Raw genomic sequence first — 22,058 nt, forward strand, 5'->3', positions numbered from 1 at the left:
TTAAAATCCACCTCTGTCCCGATGCAGCAGCACTGTGTGCTGTGGCTCGAGCTTGTTTGACGAGGCAGAAATTAAAATGGTATTGAGTGCTGACAAGAGTTTGGTATCAGCTGTTGATTTCCTTGAAAATCTTTTATAATAAAATGAACACATTTATTCATTTTAAAAATAAGTAAAAGTCAACTGTCAGAAGTGGGATTTGAACCCACGCCTCCATTCGGAAACCAACACACACAATTCTTTACAAAGTCCTTGCTTGTGCTAGAATGCTGAAGCAAGTTAGTTTTTGTAGTTTGACAGGTTGGTCTCTGTGGCGCAATCGGTTAGCGCTTTCGGCTGTTAACCGAAAGGTTGGTGGTTCAGGTCCACCCAGGGACGATGCTTTTTGCATTTCTTAATCACATTAGAAAATGGCACTCTGATACGTTGTTATTTCTTCCAATTACACTGAAGAAAAAAAGTGCTCTGTTTTTTAGTTCAAAATAATACAAAACAAAAAAATTCTTGCTGTTTGCCAAAACCTGGGATCAAACCAGGGACCTTTAGATTTTCAGTCTAACGCTATTTCGGCTTGACAAGACTCCATTTTCGAGATAACATTCTTTTTTAGAACAGCTTTAATATAATTAAGTACATTTCTAAACAATCCGCTAGTAACATATATCATCTCAAAGCGCTGTAATTTATTCATGGAGATAGAAGATCCTTTTTGATTCACATTGTAATAGTTTTTGATCGAGATCACCACCACCGCGATCTTGAAATGATTTTTTGAATGACACAGAATTTCAGATCTGAACCGGAATGCCTGGCATCTACAGGCATCTACAAGAACTCTGTCTTTCCAAAGAATTGTGTGTTCCGGTCTCCGAGTGGAGATGTGGGTTCAAATCCCACTTCTGACAGTTCAATTTTACTTATTTTTAAAAGGAATAAATGTGTTCATTTTACTATAAAAGATTGTTTCAAGGAAATCAACAGCTGATACCACACTCTTCTCAGCACTCAATACCATTTTAATTTCCATTTTAAATCCGACTAAAATAGTGTTCCTAACACAGATTGCATTTTGTTGTAAACAGACTACTTGTTAACGTCACTGAAAAATATTTTGTGTCCAAACATGTGTTATTTAACTTGATTGTTTTAATATTCCAAATAACATATTACTTTGAAAAACATCTCCGTCTACAACTGGATCATGGTCTCAGGCTGGGATGCGGACCATTGAGAACAGTATAAACGATCTATTACTAGACGTAGCTTACAGGAGAAATGCCCTCGTTTAACATGCTGGGAAGATCGACTTCGGCATTCTCCAACTGCTGTTTACATTTTCTAACACGTTATGAGGACGAATACAAAGTTTGACACTTTCCTTGTAAGTGGGGGTAAGCACAAGTTATTTTCAGATGTAATGTCTTTATTTAAGATCAATCTAGTCCTGCGTAGTGCAAATCACATTACTGTTTAAAGTGTTCTTAAATTGTTTTAACATTAGCAGTGATCCATTTGAAATTTGCTTCATGATTTAAACAACTGAACTTATTGTCAGCTCGGTGCTGAGAAGAAAACACTCCCACTCCTCCTGGTGGATACCGAGACCAATCCCTTCAAAACAGTTTCACTCTAGAAATGATCCTTGCAAATATAGTCTTATCTTTTATTGGCAGACCGTCACCCCCAGCTGGCAAGCTCTACTTCATATGATACAATGACTGGGCAACAACGAGGTGTTCCATTAAAAATACAAACTAACTTGAGACAGCCAAGTCGTTAAAGCATACCTTAAGTTTGTCATGTGATACAAAAGCAAGTTTTGGCATTTTTGCATTGTCTGCCTCGTCAAACAAGCTCGAGCCACAGCACACAGCGCTGCTGCATCGGGACACAGAGGTGGATTTTAAAGCGACTGAATCAACGAGCTGAGACTACTTTTTGAAGAAATTGAAAACATGCCTCTCGTCGAAATATTTGCTATTTAATTAAAAAAATGTTTTGAATTTGCAAAAGGCAGACTACATTGCCTTGCCCCCCCCCAAAAAAAAAAAAAAAAAAATAGGACAATCTGAATTGCTCGTATCAAGCTGCGATGTAGCCTATGAGAATCGCTGACACAATACGAGGGGAATTAGCTCAAATGGTAGAGCGCTCGCTTAGCATGCGAGAAGTAGCGGGATCGATGCCCGCATTCTCCAAATAGTTTTAACGTATCTGCGTATTTAGTCCCAACGCATTATGGAGATAAATACAAAGTGTGACAATTCTTTGTAACAGAGACGCCCGCCCTACATGTGTATTTTAAAGCACAGTCTCCTAATTTGTAATATTCCCCAGACTGAAAAACTGCAGTGCGCCGTCCATCGTATGTCTTCCGAGAAGCACAAAGGGAGATTATTTATTTATTTATTTATTTATTTATTTATTTATTAGCAATTAAAGAGTTTGTGTTAATTGAGAATAAAAATAAATGGCTTGAAGTTTGCTTTCATTTGTAACGTGTTTATAATGAAATATCGGTTCTTGTGTTTTTACCAATCATTGTACTGTATGCTAGCTACTGTTGCATGTCCAGGAGCTTGTTAATCAGCTTCCCATATGGTCTAGCGGTTAGGATTCCTGGTTTTCACCCAGGCGGCCCGGGTTCGACTCCCGGTATGGGAACGTTCTTGTTATTGTCATTTTGTTACAGAACTGTGGTAATGTGTAATGTGTTTTCTTTATGATGATAAACCTACAGTTACTTGAAATTATATATATATATATATATATATATACAGAATGATGCAAATGTATTTGACTCTATTCACATTCCCATCGCGTGGAACCATCGCAGTTTGTTTTTAAATTATATTAATCCCTGGTCAAGACAAAGTCTCTCTGGGGTGGGACGATCATTAGAATGCGGATGTAAGGTCTCCGGTCCCAACATAGAAGCAAGATAGTTTATTCACAAATAAATACCTACACATTTATTTGTTCCTTTTTTTGGTAAATTAACACATTATTGCATTCTGTCATGTCACGCTGTGCACTCTAGGATTGCATAACAAGCCTGCACTACGCCAGGACTTTGTGGCGCAACGGTAGCGCGTCTGACTCCAGATCAGTAGGTTGCGTGTTCAAATCACGTTGAGGTCAAAGCCGTCTTTATTTCTATTCCACTATATTTCATTTTTTAACGTGTTTGGATTTAAATGTCTCCGGACATTTATTTATACAATTTAGCCTACACAACATATTGATTACACTATGTAACACAATTTTTGTTCCTGGGTAGTAGGTGTTATTTCCTAATTGCTTATGCCTCAAATGTATAGAAAATGGCTTTATTCCCCACAAACTTTGCTTTTGTGACCAGGACAGTGATATTTTGAAATTTACCTATTTCCAATGAGAAAACAAGCAAATTTGTGTCTTTTCGTTCACATAAAGTCAGAAAAAAACAACATATGAATCCAAATTAACATGTATTTATACTAAAGTAATACAAAAATGACTACAAAAGATTTAGAAGTGAGTAGTTTTTCGAGATTTACGATTATACTGTAAATCACTTTCACGAATCAGCCCCCAAATGTAGTCTCCCATCATGTTCTCGTTATACTGTCCTTGGTAGCGGCGTTCAAAGTCCAGTATATCCTGGTGGAAGCGCTGGCCTTGCTCCTCCGAGTACGCTACCATGTTCTCCTTGAATTTATCAAGATGAGCATCAAGGATATGGACTATGTGGGACATCCTACAGCCCATTGTGCCGTAGTTCTTCACCAGTCTCATCCAGCTCCACATAGTTTTCAGCCTTGTGATTGCCCAGGAAGCCCCGAACCACTGCGACAAAGCTGTTCCAAGCCGCTTTCTCCTTACTAGTGAGCTTCTTGGGGAATTCATTGCACTCCAGGATCTTCTTTATCTGTGGTCTGACGAAGTCACCGGCTTTGACCTTTGCCTCAGACAGCTTAGGGAAGAAGTCTTGAAGGTACTTGAAGGCTGCCGACTCCTTACCTAGAGCTCTGACAAATTGTTTCATAAGGCCCAATTTGATGTGCAGTGGTGGCATCAGCACCTTCCGGGGGTCCACCAGTGGCTCCCACTTGACGTTGTTCCTCCCCACAGAGAACTCGGTCCGCTGTGGCCAGTCCCGCCTGTGGTAGTGCGCCTTGGTGTCCCTGCTGTCCCAAAGGCAAAGATAGCAGGGAAACTTGGTAAAAACACCTTGGAGACCCATCAGGAATGCCACCATTTTGAAGTCTCCTATGACCTTGATGCCATCTCATAAAAATGCAGATATGTATCCACTTAGGCAGCTGGAACTAAACTGAACTGGTGGGCTTAAGGTCCCTGTATTTATACTACTATTTATATTACTGAAAAGTTCTAGAAAGTTCTAGAAGTTACTCCAAGTTTACTCAGCAATGAATCTATCTGGAATGTTCTGGAAAATAGGTAAATTTCAAAATATCACTGTCCTGGTCACAAAAGCAAAGTTTGTGGGGAATAATAGCCATTTTCTATACTTTTGAGGCATAAGCAATTAGGAAATAACACTTACTACCCAGGAACCAAAAAAAATAAAAAAAATTGTTACACGGTGTTAAAAAGCGACAAACAAATTACTTCCTGGGGTGGGGCAGTTCAGTTTCAATCAAGTTCCAGTCTCTCTGCCATTATCTTGCGCTGCTGTGTTTGGTCCGGTAAAAAGGGCGTGACCAGAGCGGTATGGGCAATCCCGTTAGGTAGCTTGCATGTCAATCTCTCCTTCTTTTCTATTTATACACCCAGCACTGCTTCTGCCCTTCGTCTGTGTCTGTTTTTGGTCTGTGTTTGTTTTTTTGTTGTTCGCTCCTTTCACTGCAGGTCATTTCTCTGCTCAGCACTGGTAGACAGTATCAGCTATTTTCCGACCTGCTCAGGTGATTCTTTTCATCATTCAGCTTTTGTATTTTTCTGCAGGAGATCCATCGTTAGTCTTCTCTGCTCCTCCAGTCTCCAGCGCAGCTACAGCGCCGTTCAAAGCGCAGCGTCATTCTCAGCTTGCTCTGCGTTCTCATCAGAAAGACTGTTCCGACGTCACCGCTGCACTGCAACTCTTTCACACCGGCGCCTCACAGACCATGGTTACCACGGCAACGCCTCATCGAGTGACTACTGGGAGTGGTAAGTTGCCATGGCGACCAGGCAGCTTTAACAGGCAATGCGAGCCTGTGCCTCACTACTGCAATCTTCTGGCTCCTGCTGCTGCGCTTTTGCAACATGAGAGCTTCAACTCGCCGAATTGTGACATCTAAATACTGCAGGCTCTCCTTCTAGACCTACGTTAACTTACTTATATCATCATTAACTGTTCAAAAGAAAATGTTTTATACATAGACAAGGATTTTAATCGCAATAACCAAATATATGCTACCCTGCTTCACTGAAGCCAATAGTTTCAATTCCAATCGCAACCTCGAGATGGCAGCATAACACCACAAACTACATAATTTAAACTGATTTGCTATCGCTGCGAATCTCGCACACTCCAAACTTTCTATCAATTCCTGCAGTTCGTTGTCTTTCCGAGGGATTCTCAGTCCCGTCCTGCCTCAACCTCTTTTGCTTCATATATTAACTTGATTATTTCAAATCAAAACCCCTCCCTTCGAGGATCTGGTCATGAAGCCGTGCTTATCAGCTTTCTGAAATGTTAAGAATCCACCGTCACATTAATTTTCCAGCTTCCCTGCATCAGGCCATTCCTGCAACCTTCTTGTTCCCTGATTTGCACTTCCTCATTTGCCCCCAACTTCATCAAGGCACTTAATACAACTTTCAAAGTCCATTTCATTCAATTTGAGCTTCCAGGCACATACGGAAACTATGTCCTACGATTATCAACATTTCAGTCAAGCATCCTCCATCACCGCAATAGACAATACACTCTTAGACTGCTCCTGACCAAATCAATAGGTTTTGCAGCAGCCTCCGAGCAACACATTCTCATCCTCTCAGGTTCTGCAGAGGCCTCAGATCTACGCATTCTTCATCTCTGCCCAAAGGCAGACCCATCTCCGACATCATCTTAAACGCCTTAACTCTCAAATACCAATTTCCACTGCATTCAGCAGCTCTCTGCTCTGTACAGCAGGCCACTGCACACTACTGACAGCATTCCATCGTTTCTCTGTTTCCGTCTGTCCTAAACGGAGGGGGTTCTCTGTTTTCATCCCTCCTAAATGGACCCGAGACACTTTTCCTAAGCTCTCCAAGCTGCCCAGCTGACAGCTTAGCTGCCTGAGGATGCCGCACTGAGTTGCGAAGGATCTGTCCTTTTGTCCTGTTGGTCCCCTTCCTGTCTCTTGTTCCAATAAATGGCCAGCAGCCAGAGGATGCTGCCTGACCCGTCGGGAGCGAGTGTCAGATTGTTGTATGTTATGTGTTTAAACTTTGATCTTTCTCTCTCACTTTTACGTCACCCCTCTCAAGCCCTCGTAGGCAACCAGTGAAATGTGAGGTGATGTGAATAGAGGCAAATACATTGCATCATTCTGTATATATATATATATATATATATATATATATATATATATATATATATATATATATATAATTTCAAGTAACTGTAGGTTTATCATCATAAAGAAAACACACTACACATGACCACAGTTCTGTAACAAAATGACAATATCAAAGACGTTCCCATACCGGGAGTCGAACCCGGGCCACCTGGGTGAAAAACAGGAATCCTAACCGCTAGACCATATGGGAAGCTGATTAACAAACTCCTGGACATGCAACAGTAGCTAGTATACAGTACAATGATGGTAAAAAAACCACTAATTCATTACAAACACGTTACAAATTAAAGCAAACTTCAAGCCATTTATATTTATTCTCAATTAACACAAACTCTTCAATTGCTGAAAAATATAAAAAAAATCTCCCATTGTGCTTCTCGGAAGGCATACGATGGAGGGCGCACTGCAGTTTTTCAGTCTGCGGGAATATTACAAATTAGCAGACTGCTTTAAAATACACATGTAGGGCGGGCGACTCTGTTACAAAGAATTGTCACACTGTATGTATCTCCATAATGCGTTGGGACTAAATACGCAGATATATTAAAACTATTTGGAGAATGCGGGCATCGATCCTACTACTTCTCGCATGCTAAGCGAGCGCTCTACCATTTGAGCTAATTCCCCTCGAATTATGCCTGTGATTCTCATAGGCTACATCACAGCTTGATATGAGCAATTCAGATTGTCAGATTTTTGGCAATGTAGTCTGCCATTTGCAAATTCAAAAAATAAATGGATTAACTAAATAGCAAATATTTCGACTAGAGGTATGTTTTCAATTTCTTCAAAAAGTAGTCTCAGCTTGTTGATTCAGTCGCTTTAAAATCCACTTCTGTCCCGATGCAGCAGCACTGTGTGCTGTGGCTCGAGCTTGTTTGACGAGGCAGAAATTAAAATGGTATTGAGTGCTGACAAGAGTTTGGTATCAGCTGTTGATTTCCTTGAAAATCTTTTATAATAAAATGAACACATTTTTTCATTTTAAAAATAAGTAAAAGTCAACTGTCAGAGTGGGATTTGAACCCACGCCTCCATTTGGAAACCAACACACAATTCTTTACAAAGTCCTTGCTTGTGCTAGAGTGCTGCAGCAAGTTAGTTTTTGTAGTTTGACAGGTTGGTCTCTGAGGCGCAATCGGTTAGCGCGTTCGGCTGTTAACCGAGAGGTTGGTGGTTCAAGCCCACCCAGGGACGATGCTTTTTGCATTTCTTAATCACTTTAGAAAATGGCACTCTGATACGTTGTTATTTCTTCCAATTACACTGAAGAAAAAAATGTGCTCTGTTTTTTAGTTCAAAATAATACAAAACAAAAAAATTCTTGCTGTTTGCCGAAACCTGGGATCAAACCAGGGACCTTTAGATTGTCAGTCTAACGCTATTTCAGCTTGACAAGACTCCATTTTCGAGATAACATTCTTTTTTAGAACAGCTTTAATATAATTAAGTACATTTCTAAACAATCCGCTAGTAACATATATAATCTCAAAGCGCTATAATTTATTTATGGAGATAGAAGATCCTTTTTGATTCACATTGTAATAGTTTTTGATCGAGATCACCACCACCGCGATCTTGAAATGATTTTTTGTATGACACAGAATTTCAGATCTGAACCGGAATGCCTGGCATCTACAGGCATCTACAAGAACTCTGTCTTTCCAAAGAATTGTGTGTTCTGGTCTCCGAGTGGAGATGTGGGTTCAAATCCCACTTCTGACAGTTCAATTTTACTTATTTTTAAAAGGAATAAATGTGTTCATTTTACTATAAAAGATTGTTTCAAGGAAATCAACAGCTGATACCACACTCTTCTCAGCACTCAATACCATTTTAATTTCCATTTTAAATCTGACTAAAATAGTGTTCCTAACACAGATTGCATTTTGTTGTAAACAGACTACTTGTTAACGTCACTGAAAAATATTTTGTGTCCAAACATGTGTTATTTAACTTGATTGTTTTAATATTCCAAATAACACATTACTTTGAAAAACATCTCCGTCTACCACTGGATCATGGTCTCAGGCTGGGATGCGGACCATTGAGAACAGTATAAACGATCAATTAGTGGAAGTAGCTTACATGAGAAATGCCCTCGTTTAACATGCTAGGATGATCGACTTCGGCATTCTCCAACTGCTGTCGAATACAAAGTTTGACACTTTCCTTGTAAGTGGGGGTAAGCACAAGTTATTTTCAGATGTAATGTCTTTATTTAAGCTCAATCTAGTCCTGCATAGTGCAAATCACATTACTGTTTAAAGTGTTCTTAAATTGTTTTAACATTAGCAGTGATCCATTTGAAATTTGCTTAATGATTTAAACAACTGAACTTATTGTCAGCTCGGTGCTGAGAAGAAAACACTCCCACTCCTCCTGGTGGATACCGAGACCAATCCATTCAAAACATGTTTCACTCTAGAAATGATACTTGCAAATATAGTCTTAACTTTTATTGGCAGACCGTCGCCCCCACCTGGCAAGCTCTTCTTCATATGATACAATGACTGGGCAACAACGAGGTGTTACATTAACAATACAAACTAACTTGAGACAGCCAAGCCGTTAAAGCAGACCTTAAGTTTGTCATGTGATACAAAAGCAAGTTTTGGCATTTTTGCATTGCCTGCCTCGTCAAACAAGCTTGAGCCACAGCACACACCGCTGCTGCATCGGGACACAGAGGTGGATTTTAAAGCGACTGAATCAACGAGCTGAGACTACTTTTTGAAGAAATTGAAAACATGCCTCTCGTCGAAATATTTGCTATTTAATTAAAAAAATGTTTTGAATTTGCAAATGGCAGACATTAGGACAATCTGAATTGCTCATATCAAGCTGCGATGTAGCCTATGAGAATCGCTGGTACCATTAAAGGGGAATTAGCTCAAATGGTAGAGCGCTCGCTTAGCATGCGAGAAGTAGCGGGATCGATGCCCGCATTCTCCAAAGAGTTTTAACGTATCTGCGTATTTAGTCCCAACGCATTATGGAGATAAATACAAAGTGTGACAATTGTTTGTAAAAGAGACGCCCGCCCTACATGTGTATTTTAAAGCACAGTCTCCTAATTTGTAATATTCACTAGACTGATAAAATTGCAGTGCGCCGTCCATCGTATGTCTTCCGAGAAGCACAAAGGGAGATTATTTATTTATTTATTTATTTATTTATTTATTTATTAGCAATTAAAGAGTTTGTGTTAATTGAGAATAAAAATAAATGGCTTGAAGTTTGCTTTCATTTGTAACGTGTTTATAATGAAATATCGGTTCTTGTGTTTTTACCAATCATTGTACTGTATACTAGCTACTGTTGCATGTCCATGAGTTTGTTCCTCAGCTTCCCATATGGTCTAGCGGTTAGGATTCCTGGTTTTCACCCAGGCGGCCCGGGTTCGACTCCCGGTATGGGAACGTTCTTGTTATTGTCATTTTGTTACAGAACTGTGGTCATGTGTAATGTGTCTTCAATATGATAATAAAGCTACAGTTACTCGAAATATATATATTATATATATACAGAATGATGCAAATGTATTTGACTCTATTCACATTCCCATCGCGTGGAACCATCGCAGTTTGTTTTTAAATTATATTAATCCCTGGTCAAGACAAAGTCTCTCTGGGGTGGGACGATCATTAGAATGCGGATGTAAGGTCTCCGGTCCCATCATAGAAGCAATATAGTTTATTCACAAATAAATACCTACACATTTATTTATGTTTCTTTTTTTGGGTAAATTAACACATTATTGCATTCTGTCACGTCACGCTGTGCACTCTAGGATTGCATAACAAGCATGCACTACGCCAGGACTTCGTGGCGCAACGGTAGCGCGTCTGACTCCAGATCAGAAGGTTGCGTGTTCAAATCACGTCGAGGTCAAAGCCGTCTTTATTTCTATTCCACTATATTTCATTTTTTAACGTGCCTGGATTTGAATGTCTCCGGACATTTATTTATACAATTTATTGATTATATAGCGACAAACAAATTTCAATCAAGTTCCAGTCTCTCTGCCATTATCTTGCGCTGCTGTGTTTGGTCAGGTAAAAAGGGCGTGACCAGAGCGGTATGGGCAATCCCGTTAGGTAGCTTGCATGTCAATCTCTCCTTCTTTTCTATTTATACACCCAGCACTGCTTCCGCCCTTCGTCTGTGTTTGTTTTTGGTCTGTGTTTGTTTTTTTGTTGTTCGCTCTTTTCACTGCAGGTCATTTCTCTGCTCAGCGCTGGTAGACAGTATCAGCTATTTACCTACCTGCTCAGGTGATTCTTTTCATCATTCAGCTTTTGTATTTTTCAGCAGGAGCTCCATCGTTAGTCTTTTCTGCTCCCTCCAGTCTCCAGCGCAGCTACAGCGCCGTTCAAAGCGCAGCGTCATTCTCAGCTTGCTCTGCGTTTTCATCAGAAAGACTGTTCCGACATCACCGCTGCACTGCAACTCTTTCACAAAGGTGCCTCACAGACCATGGTTACCATGGCAACGCCTCATCGAGTGACTACTGGGAGTGGTAAGTTGCCATGGCGACCAGGCAGCTTTAACAGGCAATGCGAGCCTGTGCCTCACTACTGCAATCTTCTGGCTCCTGCTGCTGCGCTTTTGCAACATGAGAGCTTCAACTCGCCGAATTATGACATCTAAATACTGCAGGCTCCTCTTCTAGACCTACGTTAACTTACTTATATCATCACTAACTGTTCTAAAGCAAACGTTTTATCCATAGACAAGGATTTTAATCGCAATAACCAAATATATGCTACCCTGCTTCACTGAAGCCAATAGTTTCAATTCCAATCGCAACCTCGAGATGGCAGCATAACACCACAAACTACATAATTTAAACTGATTTTCTATCGCTGCGAATCTCGCACACTCCAAACTTTCTATCAATTCCTGCAGTTCGTTGTCTTTCCGAGGGATTCTCATTCCCCTCCTGCCTCAACCTCTTTTGCTTCATATATTAACTTGATTATTTCAAATCAAAACCCCTCCCTTCGAGGATCTGGTCATGAAGCCATGCTTATCAGCTTTCTGAGATGTTAAGAATCCACTGTCACATTAATTTTCCAGCTTCCTTGCATCAGGCCATTCCTGCAACCTTCTTGCTCCCGGATTTGCACTTCCTCATTTGCCCCCAACTTCATCAAGGCACTTAATACAACTTTCAAAGTCCATTTCATTCAATTTGAGCTTCCAGGCACATACGGAAACTATGTCCTACGATTATCAACATTTCAGTCAAGAGTCCTCCAACACCGCAACAGACAATACACTCTTAGACTGCTCCTGATCAAATCAATAGGTTTTGCAGCAGCCTCCGAGCAACGCATTCTCATCCTCTCAGGTTCTGCAGAGGCCTCAGATCTACGCATTCTTCATCTCTGCCCAAAGGCAGACCCATCTCCGACATCATCTTAAACGCCTTAACTCTCAAATACCAATTTCCACTGCATTCAGCAGCTCTCTGCTCTCTATAGCAGGCCACTGCACACTACTGACAGCATTCCATCGTTTCTCTGTTTCTGTCTGTCCTAAACGGAGGGGGTTCTCTGTTTTTGTCTCTCCTAAACGGACCCGAGACACATTTCCTAAGCTCTCCACGCTGCCCAGCTGACAGCTTAGCTGCCTGAGGATGCCGCACTGAGTTGCGAAGGATCTGTCCTTTTGTCCTGTTGGTCCCCTTCCTGTCTCTTGTTCCACTAAATGCCCAGCAGCCAGAGGATGCTGCCTGACCCGTCGGGAGCGAGTGTCAGATTGTTGTATGTTATGTGTTTAAACTTTGCTCTTTCTCTCTCACTTTTACGTCACCCCTCTCAAGCCCTCGTAGGCAACCAGTGAAATGTGAGGTGATGTGAATAGAGTCAAATACATTGCATCATTCTGCAGTAACATTGCAGCAGTAACTGTTGGTTTATCATCATAATGAAAACACATTACACATGACCACAGTTCTGTAACAAAATGACAATAACAAAGACATTCCCATACCGGGAGTCAAACCCAGGCCACCTAGGTGAAATCCAGGAATCCTAACCGCTAGACCATATGGGAAGCTGATTAATGAGCTCCTGGACAGTAGCTAGTATACAGTACAATGATGGTAAAAAACTACTAATTCATTACAAACACGTTACAAATTAAAGCAAACTTCAAGCCATTTATATTTATTCTCAATTAACACAAACTCTTCAATTGCTAAAAAATATAAAAAATCTCCCTTTGTGCTTCTCGCAAGGCATACGATGGAGGGCGCACTGCAGTTTTTCAGTCTGCGGGAATATTACAAATTAGCAGACTGCTTTAAAATACACATGTAGGGCGGGCGACTCTGTTACAAAGAATTGTCACACTGTATGTATCTCCATAATGCGTTGGGACTAAATACGCAGATATATTAAAACTATTTGGAGAATGCGGGCATCGATCCCGCTACTTCGCGCATGCGAAGCGAGCGCTCTACCATTTGAGCTAATTCCCCTCGAATTATGCCAGTGATTCTCATAGGCTACATCGCAGCTTGATATGAGCAAATCAGATTGTCAGATTTTTGGCAATGTAGTCTGCCATTTGCAAATTCAAAAAATAAATGGATTAACTAAATAGCAAATATTTCGACTAGAGGTATGTTTTCAATTTCTTCAAAAAGTAGTCTCAGCTCGTTGATTCAGTCGCTTTAAAATCCACCTCTGTGTCCCGATGCAGCAGCACTGTGTGCTGTGGCTCGAGCTTGTTTGACGAGGCAGAAATTAAAATGGTATTGAGTGCTGACAAGAGTTTGGTATCAGCTGTTGATTTCCTTGAAAATCTTTTATAATAAAATGAACACATTTATTCATTTTAAAAATAAGTAAAAGTCAACTGTCAGAAGTGAGATTTGCACCCACGCCTCCATTTGGAAACCAAAAAACACAATTCTTTACAAAGTCCTTGCTTGTGCTAGAGTGCTGCAGCAAGTTAGTTCCCTTTCAAGTCGAAAATAACCATCAAGGTATGGGACATTGCCTTCAGGCAGTAGGGATTGGCTGAGCTTTATGTCAAAGCTGCCGATAGGCCTCCGCGCAAGCTGCCGTGTAAGCCCACCCCCCTGGGAGCTTACTATACGCAGCGCGCGGAGAGTCACTTCCTCTTTTGCCTTCAGCATCAGTAGCGGTAGGACTTAGAGCTATTTAACTGATTGTACTCACTAAAGCTTAGGCTTGAGTAGATGGTTTATCCCCTTCTCCGAGTTTATTTCAGTTATACTCTCCGGAGTTATTATTGTTTATTATTATTGTTATTGTATTATTATTTAGGATTATATATTGTTTAACATTATATATTCCTTTTCGCTTTGCTTCGGCATCGTGTTCTTCGTGGTCTCCATCTTTCCTCTATTCTTAATTATTATTGTGTGGGTTTTTTGTATATATATATTTTGTATATATATTTATATTTTATTGTATATATATATTTTGTTATATATATATTGTATATTGTGTGTTCGGACGCGTGTTGCGTTGGCCTTGGCCCACGCGCATTTTGCATCCTCGGTCTAGCTTAGGCTAGACCGTGTGTGTGTGCGGGTAGTCTGCTCTGCAGTGTTCCCCCCCGCGGCGCGTTCCCTCCACGTGGTATTGCACTACACTCCCTTACCTTCTGCAGCGTCCACAAAAAAAAAAAAAATTCCCTTCAATATACAGAGGAAGACAACCACCAACGTGCAAAATCCCCAGCACCTTTCAGGTAGGTATTGCACAGCATCAGACACTGTACCAGCACTTTGCGTCTCCGCTTGGCGGGTCAGCTGACGCTTAGGCGTCTGTGCTAGCGTTCCACGCTCGGTACTCGCGCTTCGGCGCTCGAGCTCCGGCGCTTTTGGTGTCAGCGCTTGTGCGCTTGGTGCAGCGCTTCGGCGCTTTGTGCAGCGCTTCTGAGCTTGGTGCTTAGTGCTTCTGCACTTGGGGCTCAGTGCTCGACGCTCGACGCTTCGGCGCTCGGTGCTCGACGCTCGGTGCACGTTCCATCAGCGCTTGGTGCTCGGTGCTCGACGCTCGGTGCTCGACGCTCGACGCTTCGGCGCTCGACGCTCGGTGCTCGGCGCTCGACGCTCGACGCTCGACGCTCGGTGCTCGACGCTCGGTGCTCGACGCTTCGGCGCTCGACGCTCGACGCTTCGACGCCTCGACGCGCGCACCTTCGACGCTCGACGCACGCACCTCGGTGCTCGACGCTTCGGCACTCGGTGCTCGACGTACGCACCCTCGATGCTCGACGCACGCACCTCGGCGCTCAACGCGGCGGCGCTTGACGCACGCACTTCAGGTGCTCGACGCTTGGTGTCCGACGCTTAGGCGTCCGACGCGCGCACCTCGGCGTTTGACGCGACAGTGCTCAACGCACACTCTTTGGTGCTTGACGTCAATACTAGACGCTTCGGCGTTCTACTATGTCTGGGTTCCACCGTTGCGTGACCTGTCAGGCCAAGTTGCCTGCCAGCGACCCTCATGAAGACTGCGTCGCATGCTTGGGGCCGGACCATGCCGCATCTGCCCTGGTAGATTGGGCATACTGCCAGCTATGTGCAGGGTTTCAGACACGCACCCTTCGCCAGAGAGCGAGGAAGGCAGTTGGAGGTCGTTCCCCATCCTTGGGCTCGTCCCACACCGTCTCGGCCCCACCGTCATCGATCGTGTCGCTGCCGGCGACGTCTCAGCTCCCTCTGAGCCCATCTTCCCAGCTTACAGCTGGTCAGAGATCTCCAGCCAGGCGTGCTCGGGAACGTTCCCGTTAGTCCCTCCTCTCGCGGGGCATGCCCCCGTCGGGAGTCTCGATCCAGGTCTCGATCGCCTTGCCGGAGAAGGCACTCTCGCTCCCCTCGGAGGGGTAGGCGTTACCAGGACACATCTGGGGTGGCTGAGCTCACCTCCAAGATGTCACAATTTATGGAGCTCATGATGGGACAACAATCCCTCCTTATGACCCAAGCAAATGTGGCGCCTCGGGCCCCAGAGCTAGTAACCGGACCCAGCATTAGTCAGCTGACGGTTCCTCCACCAGTGCCCCAGGAAGTAGAGTGGGACGCCGATGCTGTCTCAAGGGATGCATCTGAGGCAGACCCGCTCTTTGAGGACACAGAGCCTGAGGTGGCATCCCAGCACTCTGGGCAGGACGACCCTGAAGTGCTGGATACTAATGACCCTATCTGGTCAGTGGTGGAGAGGGCAGCCCGTCACTTAGGCGTGGACTGGCCTGCGTCAGAGCCAACACGACGCTCTTTATTTGAGTTGCCATCGGCTCCGCCCCTTCAGTCCAGGATGCTCCCGGCATTCCCGGATTTTATTAAGGAGGTGCAGTCCACCTGGGGAGCCCCGGCCTCCGCCCCGGCGACTTCTCGCAAGGCTTCGGCTTTTACCATGCACGGGGCGAGCGAAGCTGGATTAGCGTCCTTTCCGCCAGTGGGCGCCGCGTTCGCTGCGCTAGTAAAGGCGCCGACATTATCGGGGCTGGCTAAGGACCCTTCCTGCCCTAACAGGCAGTGTAGGATTACGGAGGCCCACCTAAAAAAGGGTTATGCCGCGGCTACAGAGGCAGTTAGACTGTCTAACGTGGCCAGCCTCCTGACAGTCTACCAGGCGGCGCTGATTCGCGACCTGCCTGAGTCCCCATCCGTCGGACTTAGAACCGAGCTGGGTGCAGTTGCACAGCTTTTGGTTAAGCTGGCTCAGCTGAATGCGCGAGCACAGGGCAGGAGCATTGCTTCCCTTGTAGTGGCAAGGAGGCAGCTCTGGCTCTCACAGGCCAGGGTACAGGAGCCTGATAAGGCCCCGTTGCTAGATGCTCCTATATCCCCGGGGCACACGTTTGGCCCAGCGGTGGAGGAGATGCTGCAACGCTCCGTCAAGGCGCGTGAGGCATTGCAGCAGTTGGCTAAGATGTGGCCAAGCAAGCCTTTCCAGCCAAGGCGGCCGCAGGAGCGCCAATGGCGCAGGGCGCCGCCGCAGCAGCAAGCGCACCCACAGGGCAGTAAAACCGCCCCTTTGGGGGTTTCAGCACGCAGCCAACCCGCGTTTGCAAGACCGCAGCGCGGAGGGTGGCGCCCCAAAGGAGGTAGCAGACCACGCCTTCGTGGCTCTGGTCAGGCCCCTCGTGAGCGAGCGCAGCCTAAGCAGCCCTGAGAAACCCCGGCAGCCATTAACCCACCCCTACACTGTTCCACAGCTTCTGTTCTGGCAACAATGCACCAACGACATCTGGGTGCGCAAGACTATACTCACCGGGTACACCCTTCAATTCCGGTTAAACCCCCCCCACCCTTCAGGGGAGTGGTGGTAACTGCAGTGAAGGACTCGGTTCAGTCCTCAGCTCTAAATGCAGAAATACAGGGGTATTCTGACCGACCAGGGGTTCTACTCCAAGTACTTCCTAGTGCCAAAAAAGGACGGCGGGCTCCGCCCTATTTTAGATCTGTGACTACTGAACAAATACCTACGGGTGTTGTCGTTCAAGATGCTTACGCACAGGCACATTGTCCACTCTGTCCGGCAGGGCGACTGGTTTACCACCGTAGACCTCACAGATGCATACTTTCACGTTCCCATCTGTCCGGGTCACAGGAAGTACCTACGTTTCGCATTTCAGAGCAGGGTCTACGAGTTTTGTGTCCTGCCATTCGGCCTGTCTCTAGCTCCTCGAACCTTTTCGAAGTGTATGGACGCCATTTTAGCCCCCTTGCGGGCTCAAGGCATCCGACTGCTGAACTATCTGGACGACTGGCTCGTCTGCGCGCAGTCAAAGGAGCAGTTGGCACAGCACACAGTGATGGTTACAGACCATCTTCAGCGGCTAGGTCTGAAGGTCAATTCAGAAAAGAGCCGCCTCATGCCGAGCCAACAGACCGAATTCTTGGGTCTGCATCTGGACTCTGTGTCCATGGAAGCGACCCTGTCGACACAGAGTTGCCTCACTGGAGCGGTGTCTCTCCCTATTCAGGTTGAGAGAAACAGTCAGCATGGAGCTGTGTCAGCGCATGCTGGGGTTGATGGCTGCCGCCTCGCAAGCCCTTCCTTTGGGCTTACTACACCAGAGACCTCTGCAGGCCTGGTTCAATGCCTTCGCGTTGCATCCGCGGAGAGACAAACACCGCAGGTTGAGGGTATCCCGAACCTGCTGGGAAGCACTGCGCTTGTGTAAAGTTCCATCGAACATCCGCCAGGGCGTACGCTTGGGTCCCATCTTCCGAAGGGAGGTTATTACGACCGACGCTTCCAACCAAGGTTGGGGAGCAGTCTGGAATGGGTCGGGGACTCGCGGAGTGTGGTCAGGACCCTGGAGGTCGGCCCACATCAATGCTTTGGAACTCAGAGCGGTGGACCTTGCCCTGCGGCACTTCTTGCCAGTGCTTCAGGGCAAGCACGTGTTAGTGCGGTCAGACAACACCACGGTAGTGGCGTATATCAACCGCCAGGGCGGCTTGCGGTCCCCCGGTCTTCACCGGTTGGTAACACGGCTGTTGCTTTGGGCTCAACCGCATTTAGCCTCTTTGCGGGCGGTTCACCTACCGGGCAGAGTCAATTACGCAGCGGATCTCCTGTCCAGAGGAGGTCCTCTTGCAGGCGAATGGCGTCTTCACCCTCGGGTGGTAGAGCGGATTTGGGACTGGTTCGGCACAGCGCAAGTCGATCTCTTCGCTTCGCGAGAGACCACACACTGCCCCCTATGGTTCTCGGTGAAGGACCTCGACAGCCCCCTAGGAGTCGATGCACTGGCTCACGAATGGCCGCCAGGGCTCCTGTACGCATTTCCACCGATTTCGATGCTCCCTGCCTTCTTGGAGAAGGTCAGGGTAGAGCAAGCGACAGTGATCCTGATCGCTCCTCGGTGGCCTCGGAGGATATGGTTCCCGAGTCTAGTGCAGTTGTTGCACGGTCGCCCGAGGGAGCTCCCTCTGCGAGCGGACCTGTTGTCCCAAGCCCAAGGAGGGCTATGGCACCCGAATCCCAAGCTCATGCAGCTATGGGCTTGGCCCCTGAGCGGGAGCGCCTGTCAGCCTTAGGGCTTTCGACGGCGGTTATATCCACCATTCAGAGTGCGAGAGCACCCTCTACTCGGTCGCAATATGCGTATAAGTGGCAATTGTTTCAGAGTTGGTGTCTGGCTGAGGGCCATGACCCGGTCTCCTGCCCTATGGCAGTGATATTACAGTTTCTGCAGAAGCTGTTAGATGAGGATAAGTCTCTGTCACAAAGACGGCCGGAGTGGGTGGCGTCAGACCAGAGCCAGGAAGTAACACACAGAGACTTGGAGTTTTGGTTAAGCTGAGCGCGTGATCGTGCTCAGCATTTAATAAACAGAACAGAAAATAAAAGGTTTGAAACAAAAACACAGGACACGGCACTGGTAGCCAAAATAAACAGGTAAACAAAACGGACTAGACAGTAAACAGACAGACAGACAAACGAAACACGGTGAGTGAGACAGTTCTTTCCTTATTATTCTTATTATTATTCTTATTATTATTATTCTTTTTACCTCCTTCTCCACACTCGTTCTCCACTCACCGAACACCTAACCCAGAGTGACTAAAAATGTGCCTATTTATACTGTTGTGCTGGGATTCAATTACTAATTAATTATTCACTTGAATCCCAGCACGTGAATTAATTCTGTGTAACCCCGTGCTCACATATTACATTTAACCAGCACGTGAAGTGATTTGTGCCCTCCTCGTGCCTAAATACAAATCTACACTTTTTAAATACACGTGAAACACAGACCCGTTTATATCCCGTGTACCAATCTATACACCAACATTAACATACTCACCATACATACAACACATAACACGCAAAATACACACAGGGGCGGGCACTTTGCCACATATACCCCCCCTGTGCAAAGCACACATGGCCTCAATGGCCACCTCCCCCCTTAAATACCCAGCAGTCCAGGCCAAAGTCTCGGGCTGGGAAGGGAGGCTTCAGTGGGCCCATGGCTGGAAATGCTGTCAGCTCCCCTGCCGGTAGTGGCACGGCTGACAGCATGCTGGTCCCGTCCTGCAGCGAAAAAGCTGCGGGGGCAGGTGGTCCCCCGACCTCCCCCTTCTTCGTAGCCGGCAGCTCCCTCCTGTGGGGCTCCGGCCACAAGAACTCCTGCAGCGAAACTGCTGCTGGGGAAAGTGGTCTCCAGACCTCGTCCCCCTTCTTCGTGGCCGGCAGCTCCCCTTTCTGGGGCTCCGGCCACCGTACTCCCTGTGGAGGTACGGGCAGCAGAGGCAACTCCTGCTCCTCTGCTCCGGGCGGTGGTGGAGGCAGAGGCAGCTCCAGCTCCTCTGCTCCTGGCGGTGGTGGAGGCAGAGGCAGCTCCAGCTCCTCTGCTCCTGGCGGTGGTGGAGGCAGAGGCAGCTCCAGCTCCTCTGCTCCTAGTGGAGGAAGCGGTGGAGGTGGCGGAGGCAGAAGCAGCTCCTCTGCTCCTGGCGGCGCTGGCTCCCTCCGCTGTGGCGGCTGGACTGGTGCGCGCCGTGCTGCCTTCATCAGCATGAATAGAGGCTGCTGGAGAACACCAGCCTCCTGCCCCTCTCCCCCCCAAAAATTTTCAGGGGGTTGAGCCTGTAACTCCTCCCCTTCCGGCTCTTGGGGCTGAACCAGCAGGCATTTTCCCTCTGCTGGTGGCTTGGGTCCCAGGGCTGTGGAAGCCCCGACTTGCCTCCCTTTGGGCTGTGGACGCACCGACCCCTCCCTTTTGGGCTGTGGATGCACCGACTCCTCCCTGTTGGGCTGTGGACCCCCCGACTCCTCCCTGTTGCGCTGTGGACGCCCCGACTCCTCGCTGTTGGGCTGTGGATGCCCCGACTCCTCCCTGTTGGGCTGTGTACGCCCCGACTCCTCCCTTTTGGGCTGTGGACGTTCGGGCTCCCCCCACTCAGGCGTAGGACGTTCGGGCTCCTCCCACTCAGGCGTAGGACGTTCGGGCTCCTCCCACTCAGGCGTAGGACGTTCGGGCTCCTCCCACTCAGGCGTAGGACATTTGGGCTCCTCCCACTCAGGCGTAGGACATTCGGGCTCCTCCCACTCAGGCGTAGGACGTTCAGGATCCTTCCGCTTGGGCTGTGGACGCTCAGGCTCCTCCCGTTTGGGCTGTGGACGCTCAGGCTCCTCCCATTTGGGCTGTGGACGCTCAGGCTCCTCCCATTTGGGCTGTGGACGCTCAGGCTCCTCCCATTTGGGCTGTGGACGCTCAGGCTCCTCCCACTCGGGCTGTGGATGCTCAGGCTCCTCCCCATAACTGCGGAAGGGACAGTGGGCGAACAGGTGATCCTGGTCGCAGAGGAGGCACCCCGGCGATGGCTTGTTACATCGCCGTGGATGCCTGGCCCTTAGGCGGCACTCCTCCTCCCTGTCCTTCACCTCTTTATCTGTCTCTGCCTCCCGCTTGGGCTGTGGAGGCAAAACCAGCAGGCATTCACCCTCTGCTGGTGGAGATGGGGACAGCAGGTACTCACCCTCTGCTGGTGGTCCTGCTACCTGGGCTGCTGTTCCGTTTATGGTTGCCTCCAGGTAGCTGAGGACAAACTCCACACCTTCCTCCAAGGTGTTTGGGGTGTGTTCCTCCTTATATGCCTCCCATCTCTCACTGTCCATCATCCACAGGGCCCGGATGACTATGGGCAGAGACTGGGCCTCCAGCCCAGCATTCTCCAGGAACCAGCCCCGCAGTTTGATGGCGTCTTCTGCCATTGACTTTTTTTTTTCCCCCAAAACAATATTTGTAATCCTCTTTTTTTTTTTTTTTTTTTTTTTTTAAAGCAGACCCCTCCTGGTCTGACGCTTGGAGGCGCGGCTATCCCACTTCTGACACCACGTGTCATAAAGACGGCCGGAGTGGGTGGCGTCAGACCAGAGCCAGGAAGTAACACACAGAGACTTGGAGTTTTGGTTAAGCTGAGCGCGTGATCGTGCTCAGCATTTAATAAACAGAACAGAAAATAAAAGGTTTGAAACAAAAACACAGGACACGGCACTGGTAGCCAAAATAAACAGGTAAACAAAACGGACTAGACAGTAAACAGACAGACAGACAAACGAAACACGGTGAGTGAGACAGTTCTTTCCTTATTATTATTATTATTATTATTATTATTATTATTATTATTATTCTTTTTACCTCCTTCTCCACACTCGTTCTCCACTCACCGAACACCTAACCCAGAGTGACTAAAAATGTGCCTATTTATACTGTTGTGCTGGGATTCAATTACTAATTAATTATTCACTTGAATCCCAGCACGTGAATTAATTCTGTGCAACCCCGTGCTCACATATTACATTTAACCAGCACGTGAAGTGATTTGTGCCCTCCTCGTGCCTAAATACAAATCTACACTTTTTAAAAACACGTGAAACACAGACCCGTTTATATCCCGTGTACCAATCTATACACCAACATTAACATACGCACCATACATACAACACATAACACGCAATATACACACAGGGGCGGGCACTTTGCCACAGTCTC

At 46.5% G+C, this 22,058-nt stretch overlaps 4 non-coding genes across 4 annotated transcripts; 3 read left to right on the top strand and 1 right to left on the bottom strand.

Moving 5' to 3' along the window:
- The first annotated feature begins 2,592 nt into the window (after positions 1 to 2,592).
- Positions 2,593 to 2,664, top strand: trnae-uuc (transfer RNA glutamic acid (anticodon UUC)). The gene has a single exon. It is a non-coding gene; the product is annotated as a tRNA-Glu (tRNA).
- A 4,008-nt stretch (positions 2,665 to 6,672) lies between these two features.
- On the bottom strand, positions 6,673 to 6,744 carry trnae-uuc (transfer RNA glutamic acid (anticodon UUC)). Its single transcript has one exon. It is a non-coding gene; the product is annotated as a tRNA-Glu (tRNA).
- Positions 6,745 to 9,904: 3,160 nt separating this feature from the next.
- trnae-uuc (transfer RNA glutamic acid (anticodon UUC)) lies at positions 9,905 to 9,976 on the top strand. The gene has a single exon. It is a non-coding gene; the product is annotated as a tRNA-Glu (tRNA).
- Positions 9,977 to 10,376: 400 nt separating this feature from the next.
- Positions 10,377 to 10,448, top strand: trnaw-cca (transfer RNA tryptophan (anticodon CCA)). Its single transcript has one exon. It is a non-coding gene; the product is annotated as a tRNA-Trp (tRNA).
- The last annotated feature ends 11,610 nt before the right edge of the window (positions 10,449 to 22,058 follow it).

This window comes from Acipenser ruthenus, chromosome 35 (genome assembly GCF_902713425.1).
Source record: "Acipenser ruthenus chromosome 35, fAciRut3.2 maternal haplotype, whole genome shotgun sequence".
Lineage (NCBI taxonomy): Eukaryota > Metazoa > Chordata > Actinopteri > Acipenseriformes > Acipenseridae > Acipenser > Acipenser ruthenus.